Here is a 16,453-nt window from a genome sequence, read left to right as displayed (position 1 = left end):
AAAGGCATACCATTTGTGTAATCATAAATTTACATAGAGTAATATTGTTTGATTCATTGTTATTTTTTCCCTTCCCCCCACCCCTCCCACCCCTCTTTTCCCTCTATACAGTCCTTCCTTCCTCCATACTTGCCCCCCTCCCTAACCCTAACTCTAACCCTAACACTAACCCTTCCCTCACCTCATTATATGTCATCATCCACTTATTAGCGATATCATTCGTCCTTTGGCTTTTGGAGATTGGCTTATCTCACTTAGCATGATATTCTCCAATTTCATCCCTTTGCCTGCAAATGCCGTAATTTTATCATTCTTTATGACTGAGTAATATTCCATTGTATATATATACCACAGCTTCTTTATCCATTCATCAATTGAAGGATATCTACGTTGGTTCCACAATCTGGCTATTGTGAATTGAGTAGCTATGAACATTGATGTGGCTGCATCTCTGTAGTGTGCTGATTTTAAGTCCTTTGGGTATAGGCCAAGGAGTGGGATAGCTGGGTCAAATGGTGGTTCCATTCCAAGTTTTCTAAGGAATCTCCACACTGCTTTCCAGAGTGGCTGCACTAATTTGCAGCCCCACCAGCAATGTATGAGTGTACCTTTCTCCCCACATCCTCGCCAACACCTGCTGTTGCTCATATTCTTGATAATCGCCATTCTAATTGGGGTGAGATGGAATCTTAGGGTGGTTTTGATTTGCATTTCTCTTATTACTAGAGATGTTGAACATTTTTCCATATGTTTGTTGATTGCTTGTAGATCTTCTTCTGTGAAGTGTCTATTCATTTCCTTAGCCCATTTGTCGACTGGATTATTTGTATTCTTGGAGGAGAGTTTTTTGAGTTCTTTATAGATTCTGGAAATTAGGGCTCTATCTGAAGTATGATTGGCAAAGATATTCTCCCACTCTGTAGGCTCTTTCTTCGCATTGCTGATAGTTTCCTTTGCTGAGAGAAAGCTTTTTAGTTTGAATCTATCCCAGTGGTTGATTCTAGCTTTTATTTCTTGTGCTATGGGAGTCCTGTTAAGGAAGTCTGATCCTAGACCAACAAGGTGAATATTTGGACCTACTTTTTCTTCTATAATCTGCAGGGTCTCTGGTTTGATTCTGAGGTCCTTAATCCATTTTGAGTTTAGTTTCTTGCAGGGCGAGAGATATGGGTTTAGTTTCATTCTGTTGCATATGGATTTCCAATTCTCCCAGCACCATTTGTTGAAGAGGCTATCTTTTCTCCATTGCATATTTTTGGCACCTTTATCTAGTATGAGAAAATTGCATTTATTTGGGTTTGTGTCCGTGTCCTCTATTCTGTACCATTGATCTACCTTTCTATTTTGGTACCAATACCATGCCGTTTTTGTTACTATTGCTTTGTAGTAGAGTTGAAGATCTGGTATTGCAATACCCCCTGTTTCACTCTTCCTGCTAAGGATTGTTTTAGCGATTCTGGGTTTCTTATTCTTCCAGATGAATTTCATAATTGCTTGCTCTATTTCTGTAAGGTACGTCATTGGGATTTTAATTGGAATTGCATTGAACTTGTATAGCACTTTAGGTAGTATGGCCATTTTGACAATATCAATTCTTTCTATCCAAGAACATGGAAGATCTTTCCATCTTCTAAGGTGTTCTTTAATTTCTTTCTTTAGTGTTCTGTAGTTCTCATTGTAGAGGTCTTTCACCTCTTTTGTGAGATTGATTCCCAAGTATTTTATTTTTTTCGATGCTACTGTGAATGGGGTAGTTTTCCTAATTTATCTTTCTGAAGATTCATCACTTATGTATAAAAATGCATTGGATTTATGAGCATTGATCTTGTAACCTGCTACTTTACTGAATTCACTTATGAGTTCTAAGAGTTTTCTGGTGGAATTTCCAGGTTCCTCTAAATATATAATCATGTCATCAGCGAATAGGGATAGTTTGAGTTCTTCTTTTCCAATTCGTATCCCTTTAATTTCTTTGGTTTGTCTAATTGCTCTGACTAGAGTCTCAAGAACGATGTTGAATAGAAGTGGTGAAAGAGGGCATCCCTGCCTTGTTCCAGTTTTTAGGGAGAATGCTTTCAGTTTTTCACCATTTAGAATGATATTAGCCATGGGCTTAGCATAAATGGCCTTTACAATGTTAAGGAATGTTCCCACTATCCCTATTTTTTCTAGTGTTTTGAGCATGAGGGGGTGCTGTATTTTATCAAATGCTTTTTCTGCATCTATTGAAATAATCATGTGATTCTTGACTTTAAGTCTATTGATATGGTGAATTACATTTATTGATTTCCTGATGTTGAAACAACCTTGCATCCCTGGGATGAAACCCACTTGATCATGGTGCACTATCTTTTTAATATGTTTTTGTATGCGATTTGCTAAAATTTTGTTGAGAATTTTTGCGTTGATGTTCATTAAGGATATTGGTCTGAAATTTTCTTTCCTTGATGATTCTCTGTCTGGTTTAGGTATCAGTGTGATATTGGCTTCATAGAATGAGTTTGGGAGGGTTCCCTCTTCTTCTATTTTGTGGAATACTTTGAGACGTATTGGAATGAGCTCTTCTTTAAAGGTTTTGTAGAACTCGGCTGAGGACCCATCTGGTCCCGGACTTTTCTTTGTTGGTAGGCTTTTGATGACTTCTTCTATTTCAGTACTTGAAATTGGTCTATTTAAATTGTGTATGTCCTCCTCATTCAGTTTAGGCAATTCATATGTCTCTAGAAACCTGTTGATGTCTTCGAAATTTTCTATTCTGTTGGAGTATAGATTTTCAAAATAGCTTCTAATTATGTTTTGTATTTCAATCCTGTCTGTTGTGATATTTCCTTGTTCATTCCAAATTTTAGTGATTTGGGTTTTCTCTCGTCTTCTCTTTGTTAGTGTAGCTAAAGGTTTATCAATTTTGTTTATTTTTTCAAAGAACCAACTATTTATTTTGTCATTTTTTTGTATTGCTTCTTTTGTTTCAATTTCATTGATTTCAGCTCTGAGTTTAACTATTTCCTGTCTTCTACTACTTTTGGTGCTGGTCTGTTTTTCTTTTTCTAGGGCTTTGAGCTGTAGTGTTAGGTCGTTTATTTGTTGAGTTTTACTTCTTTTATTAAATGCGCTCCATGAAATAAATTTCCCTCTAAGTACTGCTTTCATAGTGTCCCAGAGATTTTGATATGATGTTTCTTTGTTCTCATTTACCTCTAAGAATTTTTTAATTTCCTTCCTAATATCTTCTGTTATCCATTCATCATATAATAGCATATTGTTTAATCTCCAGATGTTGGAATAGTTTCTGTGTTTTACTCTTTCATTTATTTCTAACTTCAATCCATTATGATCTGATAGAATACAAGGTAGTGTCTCTATCTTCTTGTATTTGCTAACATTAGCTTTGTGGCATAATATATGGTCTATTTTAGAGAAGGATCCATGTGCTTCTGAGAAGAAAGTGTATTCGCTCTTGATTGGATGGTATATTCTATAAATGTCCGTTAAGTCTAAATTATTGATTGTGTTATTGAGATCTATGGTTTCTTTGTTCAATTTTTGTCTGGAAGGTCTGTCCAGTGGTGAGAGAGGCGTGTTAAAACCACCTAGTATTATTGTGTTATGTTCTATTTGGTTTCTGAATTTGAGAAGGATTTGTTTGACATACATGGATGAGCCACTGTTTAGGGCATAGATGTTTATGATTGTTATATCTTGCTGATTTATGCTTCCCTTAAGCAGTATGAAATGACCTTCTTTATCCCTTCTGACTAACTTTGGCTTGAAGTCCACATTATCTGAAATGAGGATGGATACTCCAGCTTTTTTGCTGAGTCCATGTGCATGGTATATTTTTCCCCATCCTTTCACCTTTAGTCTATGGGTATCTTTTTCTATGAGGTGAGTCTCTTGCAGGCAACATATTGTTGGATCCTTCTTTTTAATCCAATCTGCCAGTCTATGTCTTTTGATTGATGAATTCAGGCCATTAACATTCAGGGTTATTATTGAGATATGATTTGGTTTCCCGGTCATATGGTTCATTTTAAAATTTTATTTATTTATTTATTTGACACAAGTTGGTTCCTCCTTTATTTGACAATTCCTTTAGGATAATTCCTCCCTTTGCTGATTTACTTCTTTGTTTTTCATCTCTTCTTCATGGAATATTTTGCTGAGAATGTTCTGTAATGCTGGCTTTCTTTTTGTAAATTCTTTTAGCTTTTGTTTATCATGGAAGGATTTTATTTCATCGTCAAATTTGAAGGTAAGTTTTGCTGGGTATAAGATTCTTGGTTGGCATCCATTTTCTTTCAGGGCTTGAAAAATGTTGTTCCAGGCCCTTCTAGCTTTTAGGGTCTGGATTGAAAAATCTGCTGATATCCTTATTGATTTCCCCTTGAATGTAATTTGGTTCTTTTCTCTCACAGCCTTTAAAATTCTGTCTTTATTTTGTATGTTAGGCATTTTCATTATAATGTGCCTTGGTGTGGGTCTGTTGTAATTTTGTGTATTTGGAGTCCTATAAGCCTCTTGAACTTGATTTTCCATTTCATTCTTCAGATTTGGGAAATTTTCTGATATTATTTCATTGAATAGATTGTTCATTCTTTTGGTTTGTTTCTCTAGGCCTTCCTCAATCCCAATAATTCTTAACTTTGGCCTTTTCATGATATCCCATAGTTCATGTAGATTCTGTTCATGATTTCTTACCATCTTCTCTGTTTGTTCAACTTTGTTTTCAAAGTTAAATATTTTGTCTTCAATGTCTGAGGTTCTGTCTTCCAGGTGTTCTATCCTACTGGATATGCTTTCCATGGAGTTCTTAATTTGGTTTATTGTTTCCTTCATGTCAAGGATTTCTGTTTGTTTTTTTTTCAATATCTCTCTTTATTGAAATGATCTTTTGCTTCCTGTATTTGCTCTTTTAACTGTCAATTGGTGCGATCATTCAATGCCTGCATTTGCTCTTTCATCTCAACATTCAGTGTGTGCATTTGCTCTTGCATCTCATCGTTTGCTTCCCTGATCATTTTAATTATGTACATTCTGAACTCCTTTTCTGTCATTTCTTCTGCCATGCTGTCGTTGGGTTTTATTGATGTAACATCTAGATTTGTTTGCGGCATTTTCTTTCCTTGTTTTCTCATATTGTTCAGGTATCAGTGGACTGCTGAGATATTGCAGATTTCCTCTATTGACTTATAGTGTCCCTGAAGATCTCTAGTATATCCCCTCTTATCCTTCAGTAGCCTGAAGTCTTGGAGGAAGTTGATAATGCAGTGCTCTACAAGGAAGCTGCCTCTCTAGGGGTAGTGCCCTTCAGGTGAGGTATATTCCCCACTAGTGGGCAGAGGTGCCTCCACTTGTTGACCAATGGTCATCCAAAGGGGAACTAGGCTGCGGGCTGAGGCAAGGCCTGTTTGGGCCTGTGTCTCTGGTTTTACTGTCCTGTGGGGAAACCTCACCCGCCAGGGAAGACTCACCCGGTGGGGAGGTCTCGCTGGTCAGTTCCCCTCCTAGAGGTTCCCCTCAATTTACAGCTACCGCCTGGGCTGGGCTGCCTTCCTCTGCAAAGTTCCCAGGGGCCCGGCCCTACCTCCTGGGCCTGGGAGCCTCACCCTTCACAGATGAATCTCCTTAGGCTGCCCCTCCTCAGAGAATCTGCCCGCAGTCCTGGAACCTTTGCTGCGCCCCTACGCGTGTCTCTGTGGGGCTCTTCCACCAAGAAGCCTCCTAGATCCTGGGACCCTGCTCTGCACCTAATTGCCTGGCTATGCGGACCCTCCTCTGAGCAGCCACCTGGGGCCCCGAACAATCGCTCTGAGTCCCAGAGACCCACCGCACGCCTCTTCCTCCAGACAGCCGCCCAGTATTCCAGTGCGGTCACTAGGAGTCTGAGCAACTCACTGCGTGCCTCCTCCTCCCACCAACTGTCTCTAGCCCTGGGCAATCACTCCGAGTCGATGTGACCCGCCCCATTCCTCCTCCTCCTCTAGGTAACGCCCCGGGTGTTCAGGAGTGGTCACTCTGAGTGGCTCTGAATCCACGTGACCCGCTGCACGCCTCCTCTGGGCAGCCGCCCGGAGCTCTGGTGTGGCCACTGGAGACCAAACGACCCACCACGCTCCTCCTCCAGGCAGCCCCCCTGTGTTCAGGAGTGGTCGCTTTAAGTCCAAACAACTCACCAATCGCCTCCTCCTCTAAGCAGCCGCCTGGAGCTCTAATGCAGTCACTGCGAGTCCAAACAACCCGCCGCGCTCCTCCTCCTCCTCCTCCTCCTCCTCCTACTCCTCAGGGCAGGCCCCGGTGTTCAGAAGTGGTCTGAGTCCAAATAGCTCGCCACACGGCTCCTCCTCTGGCAACCGCCTGTAGCTCTTGTATAGTCACTCCGAATCCAAGCCGCCACGCTCCTCCTCCTCCTCCTCAGGGCAGGCCCCGGTGTTCTGAGTCCACACAGCTCTCCTCGCCGCTCCTCCCCTGGTCAGCCACCAGATTCCCGGTGGTTGCTGCGAGTGCTGAACGGCCTCCCCCAAGATGCTCCCAGTTGTCCTAGTTCACTGCTCCAGTGGGGGGAGGGGCGTCTCCCCGGCAGCTCTACTTCACAAAGTTCCCTGCGTTCCGGGACTACCACCCCATCTGGGATGCCTCCCCAATGGGAGAGACTCACCCGGCTGCTTTGAGTTGGTCCCAAGTCTCTCAATATCTCCTCTTTTGAATCCTGAGTCCTGGAGCAACATGAAATGCAGCCACCCTCTAGGCCGCCATCTTGAAAAACCTTGGTACTTTTTTCTTGGTGTGGCAGGAGTCTTGCAGTAAACAGGCTGATTGGCATTTGGCAGGCTACACCCATCTCCAGGAGGCTGTTTGATCCTAAGTACAATGAGCTAACACAGGGTAATCTGGGCATTGTCGAACCTGGGGATTTCAACCCAAGAGTTCCCAGAGGAGCAGCTTCCTTACCTTAATGGCTTGAACAAACCATAATTTATATATGTGTATGGCCACCAACAATTCACAAGTGCCAAAAAATGAAAACATTTTAAGTGTCGTCTGATGAATAGGTAAAAAATGTGGTACATATACACAACAGAATACTATTCAGCTATAAAAAGAAGGCAATTGTATAATTTGCAACATGGGTAGAACTAGAGGTCATTACATCAAGTAAAATAAGCCAGATACAGAAAGACAATTAACACATAATGCCACTCTAAAAACCAAAAAAAGGTGATCTTATAGCAGTTGAGAATAGGAGGGTATTACCAGAGGCTGAGGAAGTAGAGAGAGGGCTGACCGGGAAACATCGATCAATAGGGACTACGTTACAGTCGAATAGGGGTGAGAAGTTCCAGTGTGCCAAAACTCAAAGAGGTTCAAAGATATAGGAATTGGATCAGAAACACTGCACATATTAGTAGAAAATGTAGGCCCACTACTTCAACATGTTGACTCTGCAACTGACTTCCTTACCAAGACTTCTAAAGCACAAGAAGTAAAATAAAAAATCAATAAATAGGATGGCAACAAACTAAAAAGCTCTTCAGAGCAACGGAAACAATCAAGAATGTGAAAAGAGAGCCAATAGAATGGGAGAAATCTTTGCCATCTGCACCTCAGATAGGGCATTAATTTTCAGGATATATAAAAAACTCAAAAAAATTAACACCAAAAAAAAAAAAATCCAATCAATAAATGGGTAAAGAAGCTAAGCATACACTTTTCAAAAGAAGAAATACAAATGGTCAACAAATAAATGAAAACAATGTTCAACATCTCTAGCAATTAAAGAGAGAAATGTAAATTAAAAGTACACTGAGATTTCATCTCTCTCTAGTCAATGGCAATTATCAAGAATATAGGTAACAATAAGTGTTGGTGAGGATGTGGGGGAAAAGGGTACACTCATACATTGTTGGTGGGACTGCAAACTGGTGCAATCACTCTGGAAAGCAGTATGGAGATTCCTCAACAAACTAGGAATGGAACCACCACTTGAACCAGACAACCCACTCCTTGGTATATTTCCAAGGGAGTTAAAATCAGCATACTACAGTGACAGCCATCAATGTTATAACAGTACAATTCACAGTAGCTAAATTGTGGAGCCAACCTAGGCACCCTTCAGCAAATGAATGGACAAAGAAAATGTGGTATACATACACAATGGAGCATTACTCAGCCATAAAGAAGAATGACTTTATGACATTTGCTGGTAAATGGATGGATCTGGAGACTATCAAGCTAAGTGAAATAAGCCAATCCCCAAACACCAAAGGTCAAATGTTTCCCTTGATATATGGAAGCTGATCCACAATAAGGAGGTGGAGATTAAAAAAAAAAAAGTTTTTCAGTGGATTAGACAAAGGAGAATGAAGGGAAGGGAGGGGGGACAGGCAAAGGAAAGACAGTGGAATGAATCTGACATAACTTTCCTATGTGCATACATAAATATACCACAGTCAATTTAGAATGAATGGTGGAGAGGAGAAGCAACCAGTCCAGTTGTGGCCTTAAGACAAATTGCAAAGATGGGGACTATAATTTGCCCCAGTAAATTCTGCTGCTAAATTTCCTTCAGGGCCCAGAGCAGTGGTATTCGTCTGTAATCTCCAGAAGGCTGAGGCAGGAGGATTATGAGTTCAAAGCCAGCCTCAGCAACGAAGCAAGGCACTAAGCAATTTAGCAAGACTCTGCCTCTGAACAAAATATTGGGGAAAAAAGTGCTGGGGATATGGCTCAGTGGTTAAGCACCCCTGGGTTCAGTCCCCAGTACCAAAAGTAAATTTTAATTAATTAATTAACTAATTTCTCTTCAGGAAGAGAAGTCCACTAGAACCCTGGAGGAATCGTACCCTGAATGTGTATGGAGAGTGGACCTATATTATGGGACTGAACTGTGACAGGCACAGAGATTTGCTACTCAAATACCTATTCAAGAAAAGACTTGTCTAGCAGCTGAAAGTATGGTTCAGTGACAGCCTTCAACTTCTGACATCTTCAACTTGGTCTTGGATCAGACCCTTCTTGGGGTAGCTCCAACCAGTCACTGAGCAAGACAAGACTGTAGTACAAGGTGCCTGGACATTTTATTCCAGGGTGGGCTTCTTCTCTTTTCTCTTTTGCTCTAGAGTACCCTGTCCAATCCTGTTCCTCTCCTTTTCTTTTTTTTTTTTTTTTTTGCCCCACCTTTACATTTCTAATTCTTTTTCTTTTTTTATTTCTTTATTTTACTTTAAAAAAAAATTTTTTTTTGGTACCTGGGATTGAACCCAGGAGTGCTTAACCACTAAACTTATATTAAAAAGTCAGACCTTTTAAAATATTTTATTTAGAGATAGGGTCTCACTGAGTTGCTTAGGGCCTCGCTAAATTGCTGAGGTGAGCTTTGAACTTGCAATCCTCCTGACTCAGCCTCCTGAGCCACTGTAGGACCCAACTGACAAACCTGGTATTTTCCACCTCCATTCAGCTCCCCTAGGCTCAACCCTAACTTTCCTCTTTCCATTGATAATTGTACAGGTGGTATTGTGCTTTTTTTTCAGGTATGGATACAAATGCTTGCCAGATTTATCTTCTGTGCACTGTATTGTACAACTGGAAGGTATTTACTCAAACATTTTAAATCATCAAAATACATCTTTAACAATGGTCAAATATCTTGAATATGAAAAATAATAGGTAACACTATTATATACTAGTGATTATCTTACATGCAACAGGTGTATCAATTAATTCAAGTCTTAAAACTATGGTATAGATGGCTATTACTATTATAACTGTTTAACACATAGGCAAAGAATGTGCAGTAATTTGTCCAACATCAATAGGTAGTGAATAAATCAAAGGGCACATGATTCAAGCACAAGTAGTCTACATTCAGTTTTTTTTATTTTTAATCATTATCCTCTCTTAGAAAGGGTTCAAAGCATGAGAACCTTAAAATTATAATTGAGGAGTGTTTAAAGAAGTCAGACCTGGTTGATAAAAGGTTGGGGAACATGAATATAACTTTGTTTTAAGAAAAAAATAAAATAAAATCCCACAACAGTAAAGTTTAAGGAAACAGTTTGGTGCCCTATCACTGAACTCTTTACAGACTGCTACTTCCAGGTGTGCCAGATAATCACCTTCTCCTCACAATGTCTTACAGCTGGCACCGTCACTTAAAATAGAAGCATCGCATACTACGGAATTAACTTCTCATTATTTCATCTTATTTATACTCCAGCTTCCATTTACTTGGTCTTAAAAACTTGGAACGTAATAAGTACTCAACATTTGGTAAGATTTTGGTCAAACTGTTGAAAAAAGTCTGCAAAGAGGTCTACACTTTTTCAGGAAGGGCTAAGGTGCATCTCGGGCAGAGTTCCTGCCAAGCACATGTGAAGTCCTGGGTTTGATCTAGAAGACCTGGGGGAAATTTTTTTTCACGGAAATGTGACCACTTGGGACCACCCCACCACTTTTTGTAACTGAATAAAAGCAGTTTTAGATTAAAGTAAGTACTGCTAAATACTAAACACTAGCAAGTCCCTGATGGGCAGGCCGACTGCATGTGCTTTCTCCCGCGTATGTGTCAGAACTACAATTCCCACCGTGCCCTGCGGCCTTCTCACGCCAAAACTACAATTGCTCTCGTCATTTCCGTCCGCGCAGCCGGTGGATGCTGGATTTTGTAGTTCCTATCAAGTTTTCTTTTGTCGCCGTGTGAGTACGGAAAGTGTGTGGCTAGATCGACTGCTTTAAATCTGGTATTACTCCATGTTATTAAACTTAATTTAATGTGATGACGTATCATAGCCCATTGCATCAGGTTTCTGTCACGCTCCGCCTTCCTACTGCCAGTCCGTGGGAAGGGGAAGTGATGTACATCCGGTGTAATGGCGGCGCGGTGGAGCTTTAGGTAATTATCGAACTCCGTAGACTGGCCGCGAGCAGCGACCCGGAGTGGGGGTGGCGGGTGGATAGTGAAGGGCTCAGGAGTGGTGCTGGTGCCGGTACGGTCGTGGGCGGCACTGGGTCACGTTGGCCTTCCCATCATCTGCGGGTTCGCGGGGTCGGGGTGTGAGAGCCGGTTGGGCCGGGCAGTCGAGAGGGACGGGAATGGGCGGCCTTGAATTGGCTCTCCGCCTGCGCGGACGGACGCAGCTTGCTAGTGAGGTTTCTGGGGCCGTCCCTTCGCAGCGTCTTTGTTGCTCAAGTCCAGCACTAGCGCTGGTCGCCTCTCCTTTGGCGTGCAAGATGTTTCAGGCGCGGATCACTGGAGCCTCTGGAGCCGATGGGCTCGCCAGGGGCCTTTCCTAGTGCCTGGGTCCCAAGGCCATGGGGTTGGGATCAATGAACTGTAGTTAATTAGCCAAGTGGAAGCTTCGTTCTTACTCTTTCCAACGTAATATCCCTGTAGGTCTTCCTTTAAAATTTCACTTGTTGTTTCTTTCTTGCTTCCTTGTCCGGTAAATGCTGATCCTTCAGCGGGGACGCTGTTTTTCATTGTGTGGTGTTCGTCTGTCGACCCTCATTCTTCCACAGCGTTACCTCAATGATGCGGTAACTTCTAAACTTGGGTCCGGGTCTCCACTTCTCTACTGAGCTGGTCCTACCATACACTTTTTCAGTGGTAACACAATAGTTATTTTCACTGAGTCTGACTGCAGTAATCCCTTTACCACTTAATCCTCACAATTTCCTGAGGTAAGTGAAAAAGGGAGGATTTGGGAAAAGGCTATTTTAGTTACAAGAATTAGATGATTTACAGTTTAGTAAGAGGGTCTGGATGTAGCTCATTGTAGCGTGAATGAGGCCCTGGTTGCATTTCTTAAAAGCAATTTTTAAAAAGGTAGGATAAGAGTTCCCCTTGCATGTCTGTAGACTAGAAATAGCAGATAAACAAGGAAGTTTGATCTTCAGATAAGTTAATCTGCCTCTTCCGGAGTCTGTTTTATCTATATTTAAATTTGCCTAGTTTTAGGATTGCCTGTGAATGCAGGAGTTAACAACGTAAGTTATCATCCTACTATGGAAAAGCACATTTAGAATTGTAAATTCTAAAACCACACTGGAAGTATGGTTTTGACCATGAGACACATTGCTACAGGCAACATATGTAGGAGGAGGAAACCCACTTTTGATGGACTACTAAGCCAAGATTTCAGTCTTGGTGCAGTGCAGCGGATTCATTCTGACGCTCATAGCAAGTTACTTAACATTCTAGTCTTGCCTTCCTGATGAGAGAGAGAGAGAGAGAGAGAGAGAGAGAGAGAGAGAAATAGGACCTATCTTGGTTGTTTAAGTTTGATGAAAAATAATGTGCATAAGGCACTGTGCCTGATATACAGCATTAGCAATTATTGTTTTTACTATTATAGTGCATTTGATGTGTTCTCTTGTATTTCAGTTCTTGTTCTTTGGTTCTGAATGTTGTCCTTCCACTCTTAAGTGCCTATGGCACCCTCATGGAATCTTCCAACTCATTTGACTGGGGCTGTAGACTCTTCTTGGTTATACTTAAGAGGCTAAGAACCTTGATTTCATACCATTTCCTCAGAGTTCCAAAATGTGGTCTCCTAAGTCAACACCATCAGTATCTCTTTGGCTCTTATTTGCAATGTAAATTTTTGGACTTCATGCCAGTCCTGCTCAATCAGAAACTGGGGAATGTGGGCTCATCAAATTACTCTTATCAAATCATGCAAAGTGATTGTCATGCCAGTTAATTTGAGAACCACTACTCTAGCCCATCCCCTAATGATATGCTATGGTCCTCTCCACTCCCCAATCTGAGTTTCTGCTCTCCTTGATTTCAAGTATTTGATCTATAGCCAGTTGATTTTTCCCTGTTATTTTGCCACCACATCATTCCCTACTTTGGAGAGCTTAGCTGCAATCACTTTTGGAGTTCTGACATTTCCTAGACTACTTAACTATTTTTCCCCAACCAGCTTTCTTAGCTCTGTCAGTTCTACCAGAGTCCTTAGAGGCTGACTTTTCTCCCTGATGATTGTATTTTGCCAAGTGACCTACAGTCAGTTCCATCTGAGATTACCCAAAAGAGGACATAGTGATACTTTGTGTATCTGTAATACTGTGTCCTAACTTGAACCTGTATTTTCTGTTTATCATGCACTATAGGCTGAATTTTATACTACCTAAATTACCCATGACTTGTTTATGACTGGCCTAGAGCTAGTAGAAAGAAATGGTTATTGGTAATAGCAGCTGATCCCAGCTGATGACTTCGAAGGCTTCCTTGTCCTGTTTCCCTACTTCTCTGTTTAAATCTGGGACTCCTGGCATGAGAGGGTAATAGAACATAAGGCTTCTGGCATATGAATTTCACCAATCCCTCAGACTTAAATTTTTTCTCAGTACATATGTTTCCCAATTGGACAGTGGAAGAGACATTTAAATGTTTACCACAGAGTGCAACTTTCAAAGCATTTTCTTCAAATATAGTACATTAAGAGAGGAATGGATTGTCACCAGGTATGGTGGTACACGCATGTAATCCTAGCAACTCAGAAATCTGAGGCAGGAGGATTGTAAGTTATAGCCTAGCCTGGGCAACTTAGTGAGTCCCTGTCTCAAAATCTCAAAATGAGGAAAGGACTGGGAATGTAACTCAGTGGTGCAGTACCCCTGGGTTCAATCTCCTGTCCAAAAAGAAAAGAAAAAGAGAAGGGAATGGATTAAAGTAAACTTTTGCTCTTTGTAGCCAAGGCTAATAAGTCTTTCCAAGGCAAGAGATACGGAAAAGGGACTATGAGCTGCCTTGGCCTGGGGACATACCGAGGGCTTCTGTGATTAAAGAATGGGTTAGTTAATGGGAGGCAGAATGTGTGCACGTGCACTAGTCAGTGTCAACTCAGGTTTAACCTGTCTTTGAGCCTAACTCATGAATAGATCAAGCTAGACAGTACAGCACTACCACATGAAAAGGTACCCTATCTGTCCTTCCCTGAATTAGTTTATTAGGACAACTTCATTCTAGACCCAGTGACAAGAACTTCTGTAGTAAAATGTAGTACTGTGAGTTCAGAGGCTATTTCATAAATTTCTATATAGATATCTGTCCTCCAAGTTTTCCAGATTATGATTCACTAAACGACTCTCCGGTAATCAGAAAAGCTGCTTTCAAAGCTGTGCTGTGAGAGTAGGCAGAATGTATTCAACCCATTTAGTTAATTAGACAAGCTGAGGAACAGACTTGGGGGGGTGGGGGTGGGGAGGAGACGAGGCTAAGTGAACATCAGATGAAGCCATATGACTTTGCTATTACTTAGACATGTTTTTGTGAGTTCGAAAGAACTCCTTTAGGGTCACAATTCCTTTTACAATGCTCACAGTGGAACTGGCATTTTTTTATCTCACTTAGTAGGGAAATTTATTCAAGCTGCTCTCCAGGTTAACATGATTGAAGACAAATAGAAGATGTCATTGGATAGTGCTGCCTTGAAGCAGTTATGACAGAGCTTGGTGGTTCCAAGAAGGAGTTAATAGTTGAGACAAGACTGTCAAGGTATTCCTTGATAAGAAAGTTATCAAAACAGCATTATAGAGTTTTCTGTGTAGGAAGAAATGGGGAATAATCATCAAAAAGACACGCTCTCCCTTCTTTTAAATTTTATTTTAAAAGTGGAACCTGTTAAGTGTCTGGTACTCTCCAGGTTCTGGGTATACAGCAGTAGCTAAGAACTTAAAAGGATTCAGTGTGTTCACACAAAGCCTTTCACACTTCAGTTTCATGAATCTCATCTTCTGTCTCATTTGTTCAGTTCTCTACATGCACCCTGTGCTCTACTGTTAACAACTTGACATTGCTAAACTGTTTTATTTCTGAGTCTTTACACATACTGATCTCATTTCCTGAATGATCTCTTCCTCCTTTCCTTGTGGATAATTCCTACTTATCCTTCAGGAATCAGCCTAAGACCTGTTTCTTTCTTCATTTCCCAGACCCGTGGTTGCACTTCCTCTTTTCCAGCAGTACAGTGTTTACAGCAGAGCTATATAGCTCTTAAGACTTCCTCCTCTACCTGCGGATAGGAACATTTACCAGTGTGCTGTTAACACATATATCGCCTCAGTATATGTAGGCACTTCCTTTACTATAAAGCCATGACTGTACTTCTTTCTTTTAGCTTTATATTTCCTTTGTTTTCTCTGGAAGTGTTTTTCTGAGCAGCTGCATAATATAAATATCATTTATGGCTCCAACTTCATTGTTTTCTAGTCCTGTTTTTTAATACAACTTTTCACATGTTATAACCTCACAAAGAGAATCTTTTGCACAACTAGAAACTAATATGAAGAAGGAAGCATTCAGTGGGTGATGAGAATCATTAGAGCTATTTCTCTGCCACAAAGTATGCACTAAGAGTAATGAGGGTTGTGATACAGGTTTGAAATTTAATGTTTTATTTTTCTTGTCTTGAAAATGGGTATAAATTTAGCTTAATCAATAGACCAAATAAAACCATACTAACACCATTTGCTTAGCAAAAGAAGTGCTGAGATTACTCAGAAAAGTTATATCCTATTGCCAGGCTGCTGAGCTGTGAACCAAAGGATATAGAGGGAAAGTAAGGCAAGAGGCTGTAGACTTAGGAGCATGTGAGTGCAAGTGATTGAGGGTATAGTAGCAGAAAGGGTGTCCTTTAGGATTTATTTTATTTAGGAGTTAGACTGCTACTGAGGAACTCTCTTCTGTTATGAAACAATATATGCAGAAACATTGTTGAAGGCATACAGACCAAATTCCTCTTTTACAAAGGACATTTGCAAAGTATGGAGTAGTATCAAATACTTAGAAATGGAACATACTTTTATAAAAGCCTGTGTTTCTTATGAGCAGCTTTACAGATCTATAAAAGGGTCTTTTTACTCTATGCAATGGAATACCAGTTAGTAGCATACATGGGGAATTTATATTTGTATATACAAGTTGGAAAAGTTCTTAAAACCTACAGATAAAGACCTCATGAGAAAACGAAACTGTTGTAGTCTTATTATGGAATCTTTCCTGAATGGAGCTTTATTCTAAGCTCCTATATACAGAAAGAATGGGGTAAAGTCAGGAGCAGATTTGTTCCTAAAGTTTTTATGACATAGGATTTGAAACCCTATAGAGATTATTGGACTGGAGGGAAAAGTTGTTCTCACATGTGAGTTGAAGCTGTGAGATCAAAGATAGTCTTCCAGAAAGAATATGAAAAAAGAAAAAGCCAAGACTTTTCAATTGTTAATTTAACATATATGTTGAGAACCCCCAGTGTTGAGAATATAGCAATGAACAAAACAAAAACACATGAACAAAGATTAAACTTTAAGGGAGGTAAATATCAAAGGGGTGGACCAGGAAGAGAAGAAGAAAACCAGATGAAGGTGATGTGTAGTTCAAGAAGTGAGAGCTTCAAGAAAAGGAGGAATAGCAGTATCAAATACTAGAGCAGTGTCTGATAAGAGGAAG

General features: G+C 40.6%; 1 protein-coding gene across 2 annotated transcripts in view; it reads left to right on the top strand.

The window, feature by feature from the left end:
• Positions 1 to 10,752: 10,752 nt before the first annotated feature.
• The window catches only part of CWC22 (CWC22 spliceosome associated protein homolog), a 63,989-nt gene continuing 58,288 nt past the window's right edge, over positions 10,753 to 16,453 (top strand). The window contains exon 1 of one of the 2 annotated variants that reach the window (XM_079132219.1): positions 10,753 to 10,891. The gene's annotated coding sequence lies outside the window, so the exon portion shown is untranslated. Of the gene's footprint in view, positions 10,892 to 11,439; positions 11,680 to 16,453 lie in introns of those variants that run through there. The other variant, XM_079132221.1, reaches the window with a different exon arrangement.

This window comes from Sciurus vulgaris (genome assembly GCF_902686455.1).
Source record: "Sciurus vulgaris genome assembly, chromosome: 3".
Classification (NCBI taxonomy): Eukaryota; Metazoa; Chordata; class Mammalia; order Rodentia; family Sciuridae; genus Sciurus; species Sciurus vulgaris.
This window is presented reverse-complemented; position numbering and strand designations above follow the sequence as displayed.